The sequence below is a fragment of the Etheostoma spectabile genome, unplaced genomic scaffold (assembly GCF_008692095.1).
Source record: "Etheostoma spectabile isolate EspeVRDwgs_2016 unplaced genomic scaffold, UIUC_Espe_1.0 scaffold00018343, whole genome shotgun sequence".
NCBI lineage: Eukaryota > Metazoa > Chordata > Actinopteri > Perciformes > Percidae > Etheostoma > Etheostoma spectabile.
The window spans coordinates 56,504-70,069 of record NW_022604216.1 but is presented as its reverse complement, the minus strand read 5'-3'; the positions used below and the strand labels follow the sequence as shown (position 1 = coordinate 70,069).

At 47.1% G+C, this 13,566-nt stretch overlaps 1 non-coding gene across 1 annotated transcript; it reads left to right on the top strand.

Annotated features, from left to right (window-relative positions):
• Window positions 1-3,536: 3,536 nt before the first annotated feature.
• On the top strand, window positions 3,537-3,618 carry trnal-aag (transfer RNA leucine (anticodon AAG)). The gene has a single exon. It is a non-coding gene; the product is annotated as a tRNA-Leu (tRNA).
• Window positions 3,619-13,566: the final 9,948 nt, after the last annotated feature.

Below are 13,566 nucleotides of genomic sequence, written 5' to 3'. Positions count from 1 at the left end.
TGGACAGCACAATATTCACTGAAAATCTTGTAACACATCTGGGCATTGAGACTGAAAATGTGCTCTATCACTGAGCTACAGCCCTTGAAGATTTTCAGAATTTTTAAACTTTTTTTGTGTTACACGGAATAAGAGAAGAAACCTGGGTGGAATATGTAATGTTTATGTTGTATATGGCTTCAAAACCTGGTAGTGGCTGGAAATCAAACCATGGGAAAATGCTTGCACTGCTATTGTATAAATCAAAGTTAAAAAGTAACATGACTCAAAGAAATTACTGCGATGGCTGGGAATCCAACACCGGTCATTTGCTTGGAAGGTAGCTATGCTCACCACTATACCACCATCGCTGGACAATGCACTGTTGATTGCAAATCTTGCAACACATCTGGTCATTGAGACAGATTTTTGCATTTTTGCATTTGGTTCCATGGTGTAATGGTTAGCACTCTGGACTCTGAATCCAGCGATTTCAGTTCAAATCTCAGTGGAACCTGTTTTAAAGCCACAGCACAGGTGAAAAAGATCAACCTTTCAACTTTCCACATCTAGTTTAAAGTGAGCTTACAGGTTCAAAATGGAGCTGAACACGGAGGAGGATTCCTCCCTAACGGCCGCTCTGCTCTGCTCCGTGCCCCCGCCGTCCGGTAATAGTTAAAGCAGATAAAAACCAAAAGAACACTCAAAAGCTTCAAGATAAAACTTTTTAAGAAGCTTCTTCACGTTCAAGAGAAGGCCTGTTTCGAGCCAGCCTATGAATTGATTCATGTAATCATTTTCCTGTTATTAATGTCCCATATGGTCTAGCGGTTAGGATTCCTGGTTTTAACCCAGGTGGCCTGGGTTCAACTCCTGGTATGGGAATCGATGTCTAGCCGATGAAGGTCTGCAGCAAGGTCTGTGTCATTGGTCCTGTATTAAACGAGAGCTGTATTAGCCCTATGCCCTGATATGCATTTCCCCGAACCTAACTCGTGTAATGATATATTTATATGTATTTGCCCTGTTCCTGGCATATCTATGGATGTATTCATAAAATCACTGTTATTATTCAACGTGTCAGTCCCATATGGTCTAGAAGTCTGGATTCTGCCTAAATAACCTTTACATGCATTCTTAAGGAGTCCTCTGGAAACTACAATCAGTAGATCTGAGAAAGCGTTCAGTTGGTTTGATTTTACATTCATTTGGCCTAAGTGGTGTCCAAAAGGTCTTGGTTGCTGCTCTTAAAGACTTCTAATAGTAAGGAAAACCCTGGTTTTCACCCAGGCCCTGGTTCAGCTCCCGGTATGGGAATTGGTATTTAGCTGGTGAAAGATCTGCACGATCTCTGACATTGGTCCTGTATTAAATCAGAGCTGTAGTTATGTACGTAAAAAGGCAAAAAAAGTGGAAGGTTAACTCAAGAAGTGTTTAATAAAGATTAGCACGTACAGCTGTATCTGTATCTGTTAACCATATGAATTATCTGTATCTGTATCTGGCCAAACCCGGAAGTGGACAGGATTTAACCTGGAAGTGGGTTAGGTTGTCATGAAATGGGTGGGGACTCTGAATCCAGTGGTCTGAGTTCAAATCTCAGTGGAACCTGTTTTTAAGCCACAGCACAGGTGAAAAAGATCAACCTTTCAACTTTCAACATCTAGTGTAAAGTAAGCTTACAGGTGTAATGTCCTTGGTCATTTAGACTGTAAACAGTATGTTGGTGGGGGCATGTTGAGGAGCCACCTGGTTGTTAATGTAATCAGAAGGAGCTCCAAATTTGACAGTATTGACTGGAAGTGATAGGCTTTGACTTATATGGGGGATACACACTTTGCATTCAGTCACCATAAAAATTAGGGATCACTGAAATTTGAACTTGTGTTGCTTCAGTCAGAGTATACAGTGTTCATCCTTAATGGGTCAGTATAGTGCATCAGAATTGCTTGTTGAATGGTCTATTAGCTTTGGAACCCCCCTTTCCCCACAGCTTTCAATTGTCAGATATGGGTGGGGGAGTGGGCACTGTGTAAAAAACAACTAAAGAAGTCTCTTGGATAAGAGACAAAACTTCTGCGGAGGACCTTTTACCAAGTCCAATGTCCCTTGGCCTAGTTGTGCACTTTTGGGGTAATAGCATGGATCAAGAACCAAAACGGACACATCTGGACTCATTGTGGGAATTGTACGGCAATATTCGACACGTTTAGACCATGAAGACAGTTATCAGTTTATTTCCCATCTGGCAGGTTTATTTGTGGACTCAGTTGGACATTTTGAAGATAATTGCACAATATTGACCCAATTGTCAGTCTATTTCCAATGCCATACCATTGTCAAGCACATTGCCACCCTGGTGACTTTCTTCCATGTCTCCATGAACGCCCATATATTTGGACTGACAGTTGAGAAACCTTCCCTTGTTAACTATGACATGGATGACTGAGAACCTACAATAGAGTGACATGTTTAATTTAGTATATTATAATTTTTTAAACAGGTCCTACTGAACATCTGTTGGATCTGTTAGGATGGCAGAGCGGTCCAAGGACCTGCGTTCAGGTCGCAGTCTCCACTGGAGGCGTGGGTTCAAATCCCACTTCTGACAGCTAGTGTTTTCATCTGGAACTAATGTCTGACACATGATATCGCGATTAAAGAATTTATCAGTTATTTGTATGTAAGAGGACATGAATGTGCCCAAGAAACGCAATTGCAAGTGCAGCGTTTTGTGAGCATCTTTTCTTGTCAACACATGTAAAGTTACCATGTGTTTGTACACAGTAGACATATCTACTGCTGTATTCACTGTCTGTGGCAAGTCCTTTAAAACCTGTTTTTGACTTGCTTTTTTCCACATCCTCTGAATGCTTAGCTAACAAAATGACTTAAGTTGGCCTGTAATTGTTGCTTTTTCATCTTTGTTGTGATTGTTGTGTGCCTTTAATATCACACATGTGGATAATATGAAAGAAACTGTCTAGCAAACCCTTGCAACACTTCTGAAGGTTCCATGGTGTAATGGTTAGCACTCTGGACGCTGAATCCAGTGGTCTGAGTTCAAATCTCAGTATCTCTGGATTCCTCCCTAACGGCTGCTCTGCTCTGCTCTACTCCGTGCCCCCGCTGTCCGGTAATAGTTAAAGCAGATAAAAACCTAAAGAAAGCTCAAAAGCTTCAAGATGAAACTTACTTAAGAAGCTTCTTCATTCACGTTCAAGAGAAGGCCTGTGTCCAGCCAGACTATGACTTGATTCATGAAATCCCTGTTATTAATATGTGGTCTGTCCCATATGGTCTAGCGGTTAGGATTCCTGGTTTTCACCCAAGTGGCCTAGGTTCAACTCCCGGTATGGGAATTGGTATTTAGCCGGTGAAGGTCTGCAGAAAGATCTGTACAATCTCTAACATTGGCCTGTATTAAATCAGAGCTGTAGTTAGGTAATCTAAGTTATGTGTTTTCCCTTGCAAACGTTTTTTTCCAATAACATTAACAAGCATACCGTTAGTTACGTTCCTTGTGTTTGTCACGATTTGGGGAAGTAACATTTGCAGGTAGTGTGGCCGAGCGGTCTAAGGCGCTGGATTAAGGCTCCAGTCTCTCTGGAGGCGTGGGTTCAAATCCCACCACTGCCAACTGCTGAAATGTTACATACATTGGTACAGCACCTTGGAGTAAAGTTTACCAAGGAGCCTGAGCATAGTGATACTCCTGTAATGGGCAGATGCCATTCTTCTTGAAGAGGGGAGCAACCACCCTGGTCTGCCACTCCTTAGGCACTGCCACAGACCTCCACGCAATGTTAAAGAGGTATGTCAACCAAGACAGCCTCTCCTTACAGTATTTCTCAACGAATTTAATCAATCCCTGGGGCTTTGCCACTGTGGAGTTCTTTAAACAGTAAAACCAAGGATATTTTTACTACTGTAAAACTAAGTTACAGTAGGGGTATTATACTGTAAAAAAAACATGTACAGTTATGATACTGTAATCAGGAAGTCACAGCACGTTACCAGTAAGTTAACGCAAATTTACAAAAAAAAGTCTAACAGTGTTCAGACAAACATCATTGACTTTCTTTCTTGTAAAAAACACAACTTCCTGGACTTTCTTTACAATATAGTCTGTACATGTCCCTTGCTTCCAAATTCCCATTTTTCATGGGCTGAATCTCAACTATCACTGACTCTGCAGAGAGAGCCAATCAGAGCTGATCAGCAACAGCTGTGCTACCTGCATGATGGGTTTTTACCTGGCATGTAGCACAGGAACCAGTTTCTCTTGGTGACTGGAGTGATGGCAGCTGTTTGGGTCTTTGTTGTTTGTGTGCTGACTGTTTGGATTAACAAAGGTTGTTACATTTCTTCTGTTTCAAGCTTGTATTCAAATATGTAGTGGAGTATAACAAATGTAAAGAGTAGGGTTAATTACTCAATAAAAGAAATTTAGCTGGAACAAGTTCATGATATGTGCCGTCAAATAGCAGAAACATTTGATTAACAGCAGTTGCATTGTCCTTAGGCTTAAGTTTGCCAGTTGGCGGCACAAATGAAAGACATGATGATGAGCTGCAGAGGAGAATGATTAGAGGTAAGAACGTTAGTGACAGACTCTTTCAATAGGTACTTACGGACACTAACGGAATTTATTTTCTGCCACAGATGTGTCTCCCAATGATCTCTCCATGAAGAGGGCCTTCGCACTTCTCCAGTCAATGGAGTCCAAGTTGATCCAAGCTGCTAAAGAAGGTGAGCAGGTTCTGTGAAACCATAATGGGAAAAGGCCGCAACTGTTTTTACAGCTGAGGTTCTTTGTGGCACAATGTAGTAAATAAGGTTAAGTTGTCTGGCTTTTGGAATGGGGATTCCAACCCATGTTTAAACTATTTTGACCATACAATGTGGGTATAAAGCTGGCTTAATTAATCAGACATTCATGTGTTTATTGAATACAACAATTGGTGCTTACTCAACTTCGGCCTATAGCCACATCACTCACACCGTATTGTCTAATATTGCAAGTGTCCAACAGTTACATGAAAAATAAATTAAGATTAAACTCTTTTTATATTGTGTGGCTATTTGCTCTCCAAAGCAACAGAATAGCTAAGGTAGCTTTGTATAGATCGTAGAATTTCCCAAACCAAGTGAATGCAGCACATGAACACAACTGCTGTGCTAGCTTAATCTCAATTCAGATTCTGTAATGTTGTAAGCAAACTTAACTGGCCTAATTACCAATGAAGTCTTTTGGGGCTATAAAGTCTTAAAAGGGAAGTCTTAATACTTGCTTTGCTTTTTAATAAAAAACGAAGAAGCCTTAATGGTAAATTCTTTACAGTATTATTGTCAAGGGTAGTTGGGACTTAACGATTTCTTCATATTTTTCAGCACAACTGGAAACCAATGAAGTGGAAGCTGAGGCAGCTATTCAAAAACTTGCAGATGTTCAATTGCCCCTGAACGGACCCAAACGGCTCGAAGCCAACCAGACGCTGGGCGACCAGGCTGCCAACCAGACGCTGGGCGACCAGGCTGCCAACCAGACGCTGGGCGACCAGGCTGCCAACCAGACGCTGGGCGACCAGGCTGCCAACCAGACGCTGGGCGACCAGGCTGCCAACCAGACGCTGGGCGACCAGGCTGCCAACCAGACGCTGGGCGACCAGGCTGCCAACCAGACGCTGGGCGACCAGGCTGCCAACCAGACGCTGGGCGACCAGGCTGCCAACCAGACGCTGGGCGACCAGGCTGCCAACCAGACGCTGGGCGACCAGGCTGCCAACCAGACGCTGGGCGACCAGGCTGCCAACCAGACGCTGGGCGACCAGGCTGCCAACCAGACGCTGGGCGACCAGGCTGCCAACCAGACGCTGGGCGACCAGGCTGCCAACCAGACGCTGGGCGACCAGGCTGCCAACCAGACGCTGGGCGACCAGGCTGCCAACCAGACGCTGGGCGACCAGGCTGCCAACCAGACGCTGGGCGACCAGGCTGCCAACCAGACGCTGGGCGACCAGGCTGCCAACCAGACGCTGGGCGACCAGGCTGCCAACCAGACGCTGGGCGACCAGGCTGCCAACCAGACGCTGGGCGACCAGGCTGCCAACCAGACGCTGGGCGACCAGGCTGCCAACCAGACGCTGGGCGACCAGGCTGCCAACCAGACGCTGGGCGACCAGGCTGCCAACCAGACGCTGGGCGACCAGGCTGCCAACCAGACGCTGGGCGACCAGGCTGCCAACCAGACGCTGGGCGACCAGGCTGCCAACCAGACGCTGGGCGACCAGGCTGCCAACCAGACGCTGGGCGACCAGGCTGCCAACCAGACGCTGGGCGACCAGGCTGCCAACCAGACGCTGGGCGACCAGGCTGCCAACCAGACGCTGGGCGACCAGGCTGCCAACCAGACGCTGGGCGACCAGGCTGCCAACCAGACGCTGGGCGACCAGGCTGCCAACCAGACGCTGGGCGACCAGGCTGCCAACCAGACGCTGGGCGACCAGGCTGCCAACCAGACGCTGGGCGACCAGGCTGCCAACCAGACGCTGGGCGACCAGGCTGCCAACCAGACGCTGGGCGACCAGGCTGCCAACCAGACGCTGGGCGACCAGGCTGCCAACCAGACGCTGGGCGACCAGGCTGCCAACCAGACGCTGGGCGACCAGGCTGCCAACCAGACGCTGGGCGACCAGGCTGCCAACCAGACGCTGGGCGACCAGGCTGCCAACCAGACGCTGGGCGACCAGGCTGCCAACCAGACGCTGGGCGACCAGGCTGCCAACCAGACGCTGGGCGACCAGGCTGCCAACCAGACGCTGGGCGACCAGGCTGCCAACCAGACGCTGGGCGACCAGGCTGCCAACCAGACGCTGGGCGACCAGGCTGCCAACCAGACGCTGGGCGACCAGGCTGCCAACCAGACGCTGGGCGACCAGGCTGCCAACCAGACGCTGGGCGACCAGGCTGCCAACCAGACGCTGGGCGACCAGGCTGCCAACCAGACGCTGGGCGACCAGGCTGCCAACCAGACGCTGGGCGACCAGGCTGCCAACCAGACGCTGGGCGACCAGGCTGCCAACCAGACGCTGGGCGACCAGGCTGCCAACCAGACGCTGGGCGACCAGGCTGCCAACCAGACGCTGGGCGACCAGGCTGCCAACCAGACGCTGGGCGACCAGGCTGCCAACCAGACGCTGGGCGACCAGGCTGCCAACCAGACGCTGGGCGACCAGGCTGCCAACCAGACGCTGGGCGACCAGGCTGCCAACCAGACGCTGGGCGACCAGGCTGCCAACCAGACGCTGGGCGACCAGGCTGCCAACCAGACGCTGGGCGACCAGGCTGCCAACCAGACGCTGGGCGACCAGGCTGCCAACCAGACGCTGGGCGACCAGGCTGCCAACCAGACGCTGGGCGACCAGGCTGCCAACCAGACGCTGGGCGACCAGGCTGCCAACCAGACGCTGGGCGACCAGGCTGCCAACCAGACGCTGGGCGACCAGGCTGCCAACCAGACGCTGGGCGACCAGGCTGCCAACCAGACGCTGGGCGACCAGGCTGCCAACCAGACGCTGGGCGACCAGGCTGCCAACCAGACGCTGGGCGACCAGGCTGCCAACCAGACGCTGGGCGACCAGGCTGCCAACCAGACGCTGGGCGACCAGGCTGCCAACCAGACGCTGGGCGACCAGGCTGCCAACCAGACGCTGGGCGACCAGGCTGCCAACCAGACGCTGGGCGACCAGGCTGCCAACCAGACGCTGGGCGACCAGGCTGCCAACCAGACGCTGGGCGACCAGGCTGCCAACCAGACGCTGGGCGACCAGGCTGCCAACCAGACGCTGGGCGACCAGGCTGCCAACCAGACGCTGGGCGACCAGGCTGCCAACCAGACGCTGGGCGACCAGGCTGCCAACCAGACGCTGGGCGACCAGGCTGCCAACCAGACGCTGGGCGACCAGGCTGCCAACCAGACGCTGGGCGACCAGGCTGCCAACCAGACGCTGGGCGACCAGGCTGCCAACCAGACGCTGGGCGACCAGGCTGCCAACCAGACGCTGGGCGACCAGGCTGCCAACCAGACGCTGGGCGACCAGGCTGCCAACCAGACGCTGGGCGACCAGGCTGCCAACCAGACGCTGGGCGACCAGGCTGCCAACCAGACGCTGGGCGACCAGGCTGCCAACCAGACGCTGGGCGACCAGGCTGCCAACCAGACGCTGGGCGACCAGGCTGCCAACCAGACGCTGGGCGACCAGGCTGCCAACCAGACGCTGGGCGACCAGGCTGCCAACCAGACGCTGGGCGACCAGGCTGCCAACCAGACGCTGGGCGACCAGGCTGCCAACCAGACGCTGGGCGACAGGCTGCCAACCAGACGCTGGGCGACCAGGCTGCCAACCAGACGCTGGGCGACCAGGCTGCCAACCAGACGCTGGGCGACCAGGCTGCCAACCAGACGCTGGGCGACCAGGCTGCCAACCAGACGCTGGGCGACCAGGCTGCCAACCAGACGCTGGGCGACCAGGCTGCCAACCAGACGCTGGGCGACCAGGCTGCCAACCAGACGCTGGGCGACCAGGCTGCCAACCAGACGCTGGGCGACCAGGCTGCCAACCAGACGCTGGGCGACCAGGCTGCCAACCAGACGCTGGCGACCAGGCTGCCAACCAGACGCTGGGCGACCAGGCTGCGACCACCAAGACGCTGGGCGACCAGGCTGCCAACCAGACGCTGGGCGACCAGGCTGCCAACCAGACGCTGGGCGACCAGGCTGCCAACCAGACGCTGGGCGACCAGGCTGCCAACCAGACGCTGGGCGACCAGGCTGCCAACCAGACGCTGGGCGACCAGGCCGCCAACCAGACGCTGGGCGACCAGGCCGCCAACCAGACGCTGGGCGACCAGCCGCCAACCAGACGCTGGCGACCAGGCCGCCAACCTGACGCTGGGCGACCAGGCCGCCAACCTGACGCCTGTTACCTTGTCAACCTGATGTGCCTTTGACATGTTTCTGCATGTACCTACTTATATCTGTGGTGATATTAAACTGAACCAATTTTACCATACTTCTCTGATAAATTCTAAGCTATGAATGATTTAATCTGCCTGGAAGCACAACTGTTTCTTTTTGCCATTACTTTATGCATGCCTCCAAACTAAAACAATTGCACAAAAAGGTGATCACTTTGGGATCAACACTTGAAATTTTACATGTTAAGTTTCTTTATCAGAAATGAGTTTCTATTAACAAAAATAACCTGGGTTTAAAATTTTATGATTTAAATTTATGAATTTTAGGTTTTTTTGTTTTTTTTTAATTATATTTATTGGTTTTCAACGTTTTGACAAACAAACAAATGCAATACAAGACAAGAACAAGAGAACAATCCAGCTCTTAGAGTTACATACCTATATGCGTACACATATACATACCTACCAAAGAGAAAAGACAGCAATGGAAAACAAATGGTCTATACCAAAACATTTCAGATGTTTACAATTCGGTCATCCTCAAATTACAAATCCTCTCCGAAGAAGAACCGAAGTTTCAAAACCTACATAAGAAGTAAAAGGTTCCCAAACTTTATAAAAGTTATTTTCTTTATCGTGCAGTTTGCTCGTCAAGTAGTCCAGAGCTATATAGTCCAGTACTATATTTAGCCATTGTGATTAACTTGGTACTTTGTCAGAAATCCAATTCAATACCACACATTTTCTTGCACAAAAAGTAAGCATTCTGTAGAGTTGACGCTGATATTTACCAGTAATACCGGCGTCGGTTAAACCAAGTAGTAAATACAATGGGTTAAATTGTGTGCAAACAGAGAAAATCTTATCTAATTCACATTTTATTATATGCCAAAAATGTTGAATTTCCCTGCAGGACCAGTAACAATGTGTAAGACTACCAATATCCACTCTACATTTTAGACAAAATGGTGAGAGGCTTGCATTGAATTTACTTCGCTGAGAAGGAGAAATGTGCGCACGGTGTAAAATTTTAAATTGTATGGACTTAACCCGATTGCAAATACTTAAAGACTTTACATTCTTCCAAACCTCATCCCATCCCTCCTGATTTATTGCCCACTGCAATTCCTTTTCCCAAACTTCTTTTAGGTGAAATGTATTTGGTGAGGGGTGCTCTTTCAGCAAGTTGTAAAAGACTTTGAAGTTTTTACCCTGGGGGAAAAAAGCTGTTTTTCACACACTGAAATTGTTTGGTCCACATCGAGTGCGGTTTTTTTCTGTATGAAATCTCTTATTTGCAAATAACGAAAAAAATCCTGCCTCCCAATATCATATTTATCCAATAGTTGGGAGAATGATAATAATGTGTTACCTTCCATCAAGTCAGAAAGCGTACGAATTCCCTTTATTGACCATATTTTGAAGCCAGAGTCCATGGCGCCAGGTAGAAACATCGGGTTATCACAAATAGGTGTAAGAGGAGATATAATTTGGAACCTGTCCTCAAGTTTTTGGACCATTTGCCATGCCCTCACAGTGTTAATAGTAATGGGGTTACTGCAGTACGTTTTTAAAGTATAGTTTTTTCCCAAAAAAGTAAGTTTTTTAAAGGGAACCTGGACATAGAGCTTTCTATATCAAGCCAGCAGGTATAGATGGTTGACGTTTTAATGTGCCTAGTGGCATGACCTCAGATTTGTTGAAATTGATTTTACAGCCCGAAAAGTCCCCAAACCTGTTAATGGTCTCTATGAGATGCGGGATAGAGTCCTCAGGCTGAGATAGAAATATGAGTACGTCGTCAGCATATAAAGAAATCTTGTGTTGTCTCTCCCCAATGGTCAGACCACATATCCCCCCATGGGTCCGCACCGCCTCTGCCAGAGGCTCCATAACCAGAGCAAAAGCAGGGGCGATAGGGGGCAGCCTTGCCGTGTTCCCCTTTGCACCCGAAATTTGGCGATCGTAAACCATTAGTAATAACAGCTGAGCAAGGCTCGCTGTAAAGTAATCTGATCCAATTAACAACATTTTTCCCCAGGCCAAACTTTCTCATAGCGTAGAAAAGATATGACCACTCAACGCGATCAAATGCCTTTTCGGCGTCTAGGGAAACAACTAGACCAGGCATTGCACTTTGATTGAAGAGCTGGATCACGTTGAGCAACCTACGCATGTTATTAAAGGAGCAACGTCCCTTAATGAAGCCAGTTTGATCCTCATTGATAAGTGTTGGGAGTAGGATCTCCAAACATTTCGCTAATATTTTTGAAAGGATCTTTAAGTCTACATTTAATAAGGAAATTGGCCTGTACGAGGCACAATCTTCCGGTGGTTTATTTTTTTTAAGTATTAGAGATATGTTGGCTTCCCTCAATGACATGGGCAAGTGACCTTTTCGAAAAGAGTCGTTAAACATGTGTAGCAGCGGTTCGACCAGTAGGGTGATGAGCTCCTTGTAAAATTCTACAATAAGAGAGTCAGGCCCTGCTGTTTTTCCAGACTGCAGACCTCCAATGGCTTCCGTGACTTCCTTAATGGTTATAGGACTGTCTAATGTTGATTTTTGGATTTCTGTCAAACAAGTAAGGTTAAAGTTGGAAAAAAAGGTGTCCATTAGCTCTGTAGTGTCATTAGAGATCTGAGACTCGTAGAGATTTTCGTAAAATGTTTTGAAGGTGTTGTTAATATCATCTGAGTCAAAGAGTTGTTTGCCATTCCTGTCGTTAATGAATGCTATATTTTGAGAGTCTGATTTCTTTTTGATCACGTATGACAAATATTTCCCAGGCTTGTCACCGTGTTCATATAGTTTTTGTTTTGCAAATCTCATTTTTTGGAATGACTACATATTAATAACAGCGATTTCATGAATCAATCCATAGTCTGGCTGGAAACAGGCCTTCTCTTGAACGTGAATGAAGAAGCTCCTTAAGTAAGTTTTATCTTGAAGCTTTTGAGTGTTCTTTAGGTTTTTATCTGCTTTAACTATTACCGGACAGCGGGGGCACGGAGCAGAGCAGAGCGGCCATTAGGGAGAATCCTCCTCCGTGTTCAGCTCCATTTTGAACTGGCGGTAAAAAACTTATATTGGAACTTTATGATGAATAGAAATGTTGACAGGTTGATTTCTGTTAATAACACACACAACTATAGTCAATAGAAAAAGAAAATATATATGTAGAGCCGTCTTGGTTCATCTTTCCACTGTTACAATCACCACTCTGGTCTGGTTGGAAACTAAAGGATCTAAACTAAAAGGATGTTCCTCTTTAACTAACAGGTCTATCTCTGTAGGGATCCATTAAAACAAGTCAATCATTGGCGTTATTCTACGAGTCAGATGAATAAATCAGCTGTTTGCTATTTATTATGAACACATCAAACAACTGAAACACATTAAACATATCAAACACTTGAAAGACATCAAACACCTTAAACACATCAAACACCTTAAACACATCAAACATGAAAAACATCAAACACATCAAACAACTGTAAAACATCAAACACAAACACTTGAAACACATCAAACACCTGAAACACATGAAACACATCAAACATCTGAAACAAACCAAACACCTGAAACACATCAAACACATCAAAGACATCAAATACCTGAAACACATCAACACCTGAAACACATAAGATACATCAAAAACCTGAAACACATTTGAAACACATCAACACCTGAAACACATCAAACACCTTAAACACATCAAACACCTGAAACATTTGACACACCAGTAACACAAACACATCAAACACCTTAAACACATCATACACCTTAAACACATCAAACACATCCAACACTTTAAACACATCAAACACCTGAACCACATCAAACACCTGAAACACATAAAGACATTAAAGACATCAAAGACCTAAAACACATCAATCACAGGAAGCAAAAACACATCAAACACCTGAAACACATTGATCACATCAAACACTGAAACTCCTAAATCACATCAAACAACTGAAACCCTTCAAATGCCCAAAACACATCTCAAACACAAAAAAACACATCAAAGATCTAAAACACATCGAACACATCACACATTAAACACCTGAAACACATCAATCACCTTAAACACATCAAACATGTGAAACATATCAAACACATCAAACACCTGAAACATTTGACACAACGGAAACACAAACACATCAAACACCTGAAACACATCAAACACTGGAAAAACATAAAACACCTGAAACACCATCAAAAACCTAAAACTACTGAAACACATCAAATAACTGAAACACATCAAACACCTGAAACACATCCAACACATTTAAACACATCATACACCTGAAACACATCAAACACCTGAAACACATAAAAGACATTAAACACGTCAAAGACCTGAAACACATCAATCACAGGAAGCACAAACACATCAAACACTTGAAACACATTTAACACATCAAACAACTGAAACACATTAAACATATCAAACACTTGAAAGACATCAAACACCTGAAACACATCAAACACCTGAAACACATCAAACACCTTAAACACATCAAACATGTGAAACACCTGAAACACATCAAACACCTGAAACACATCAAACACCTGAAACAAATAAAAGACAAACACATAAA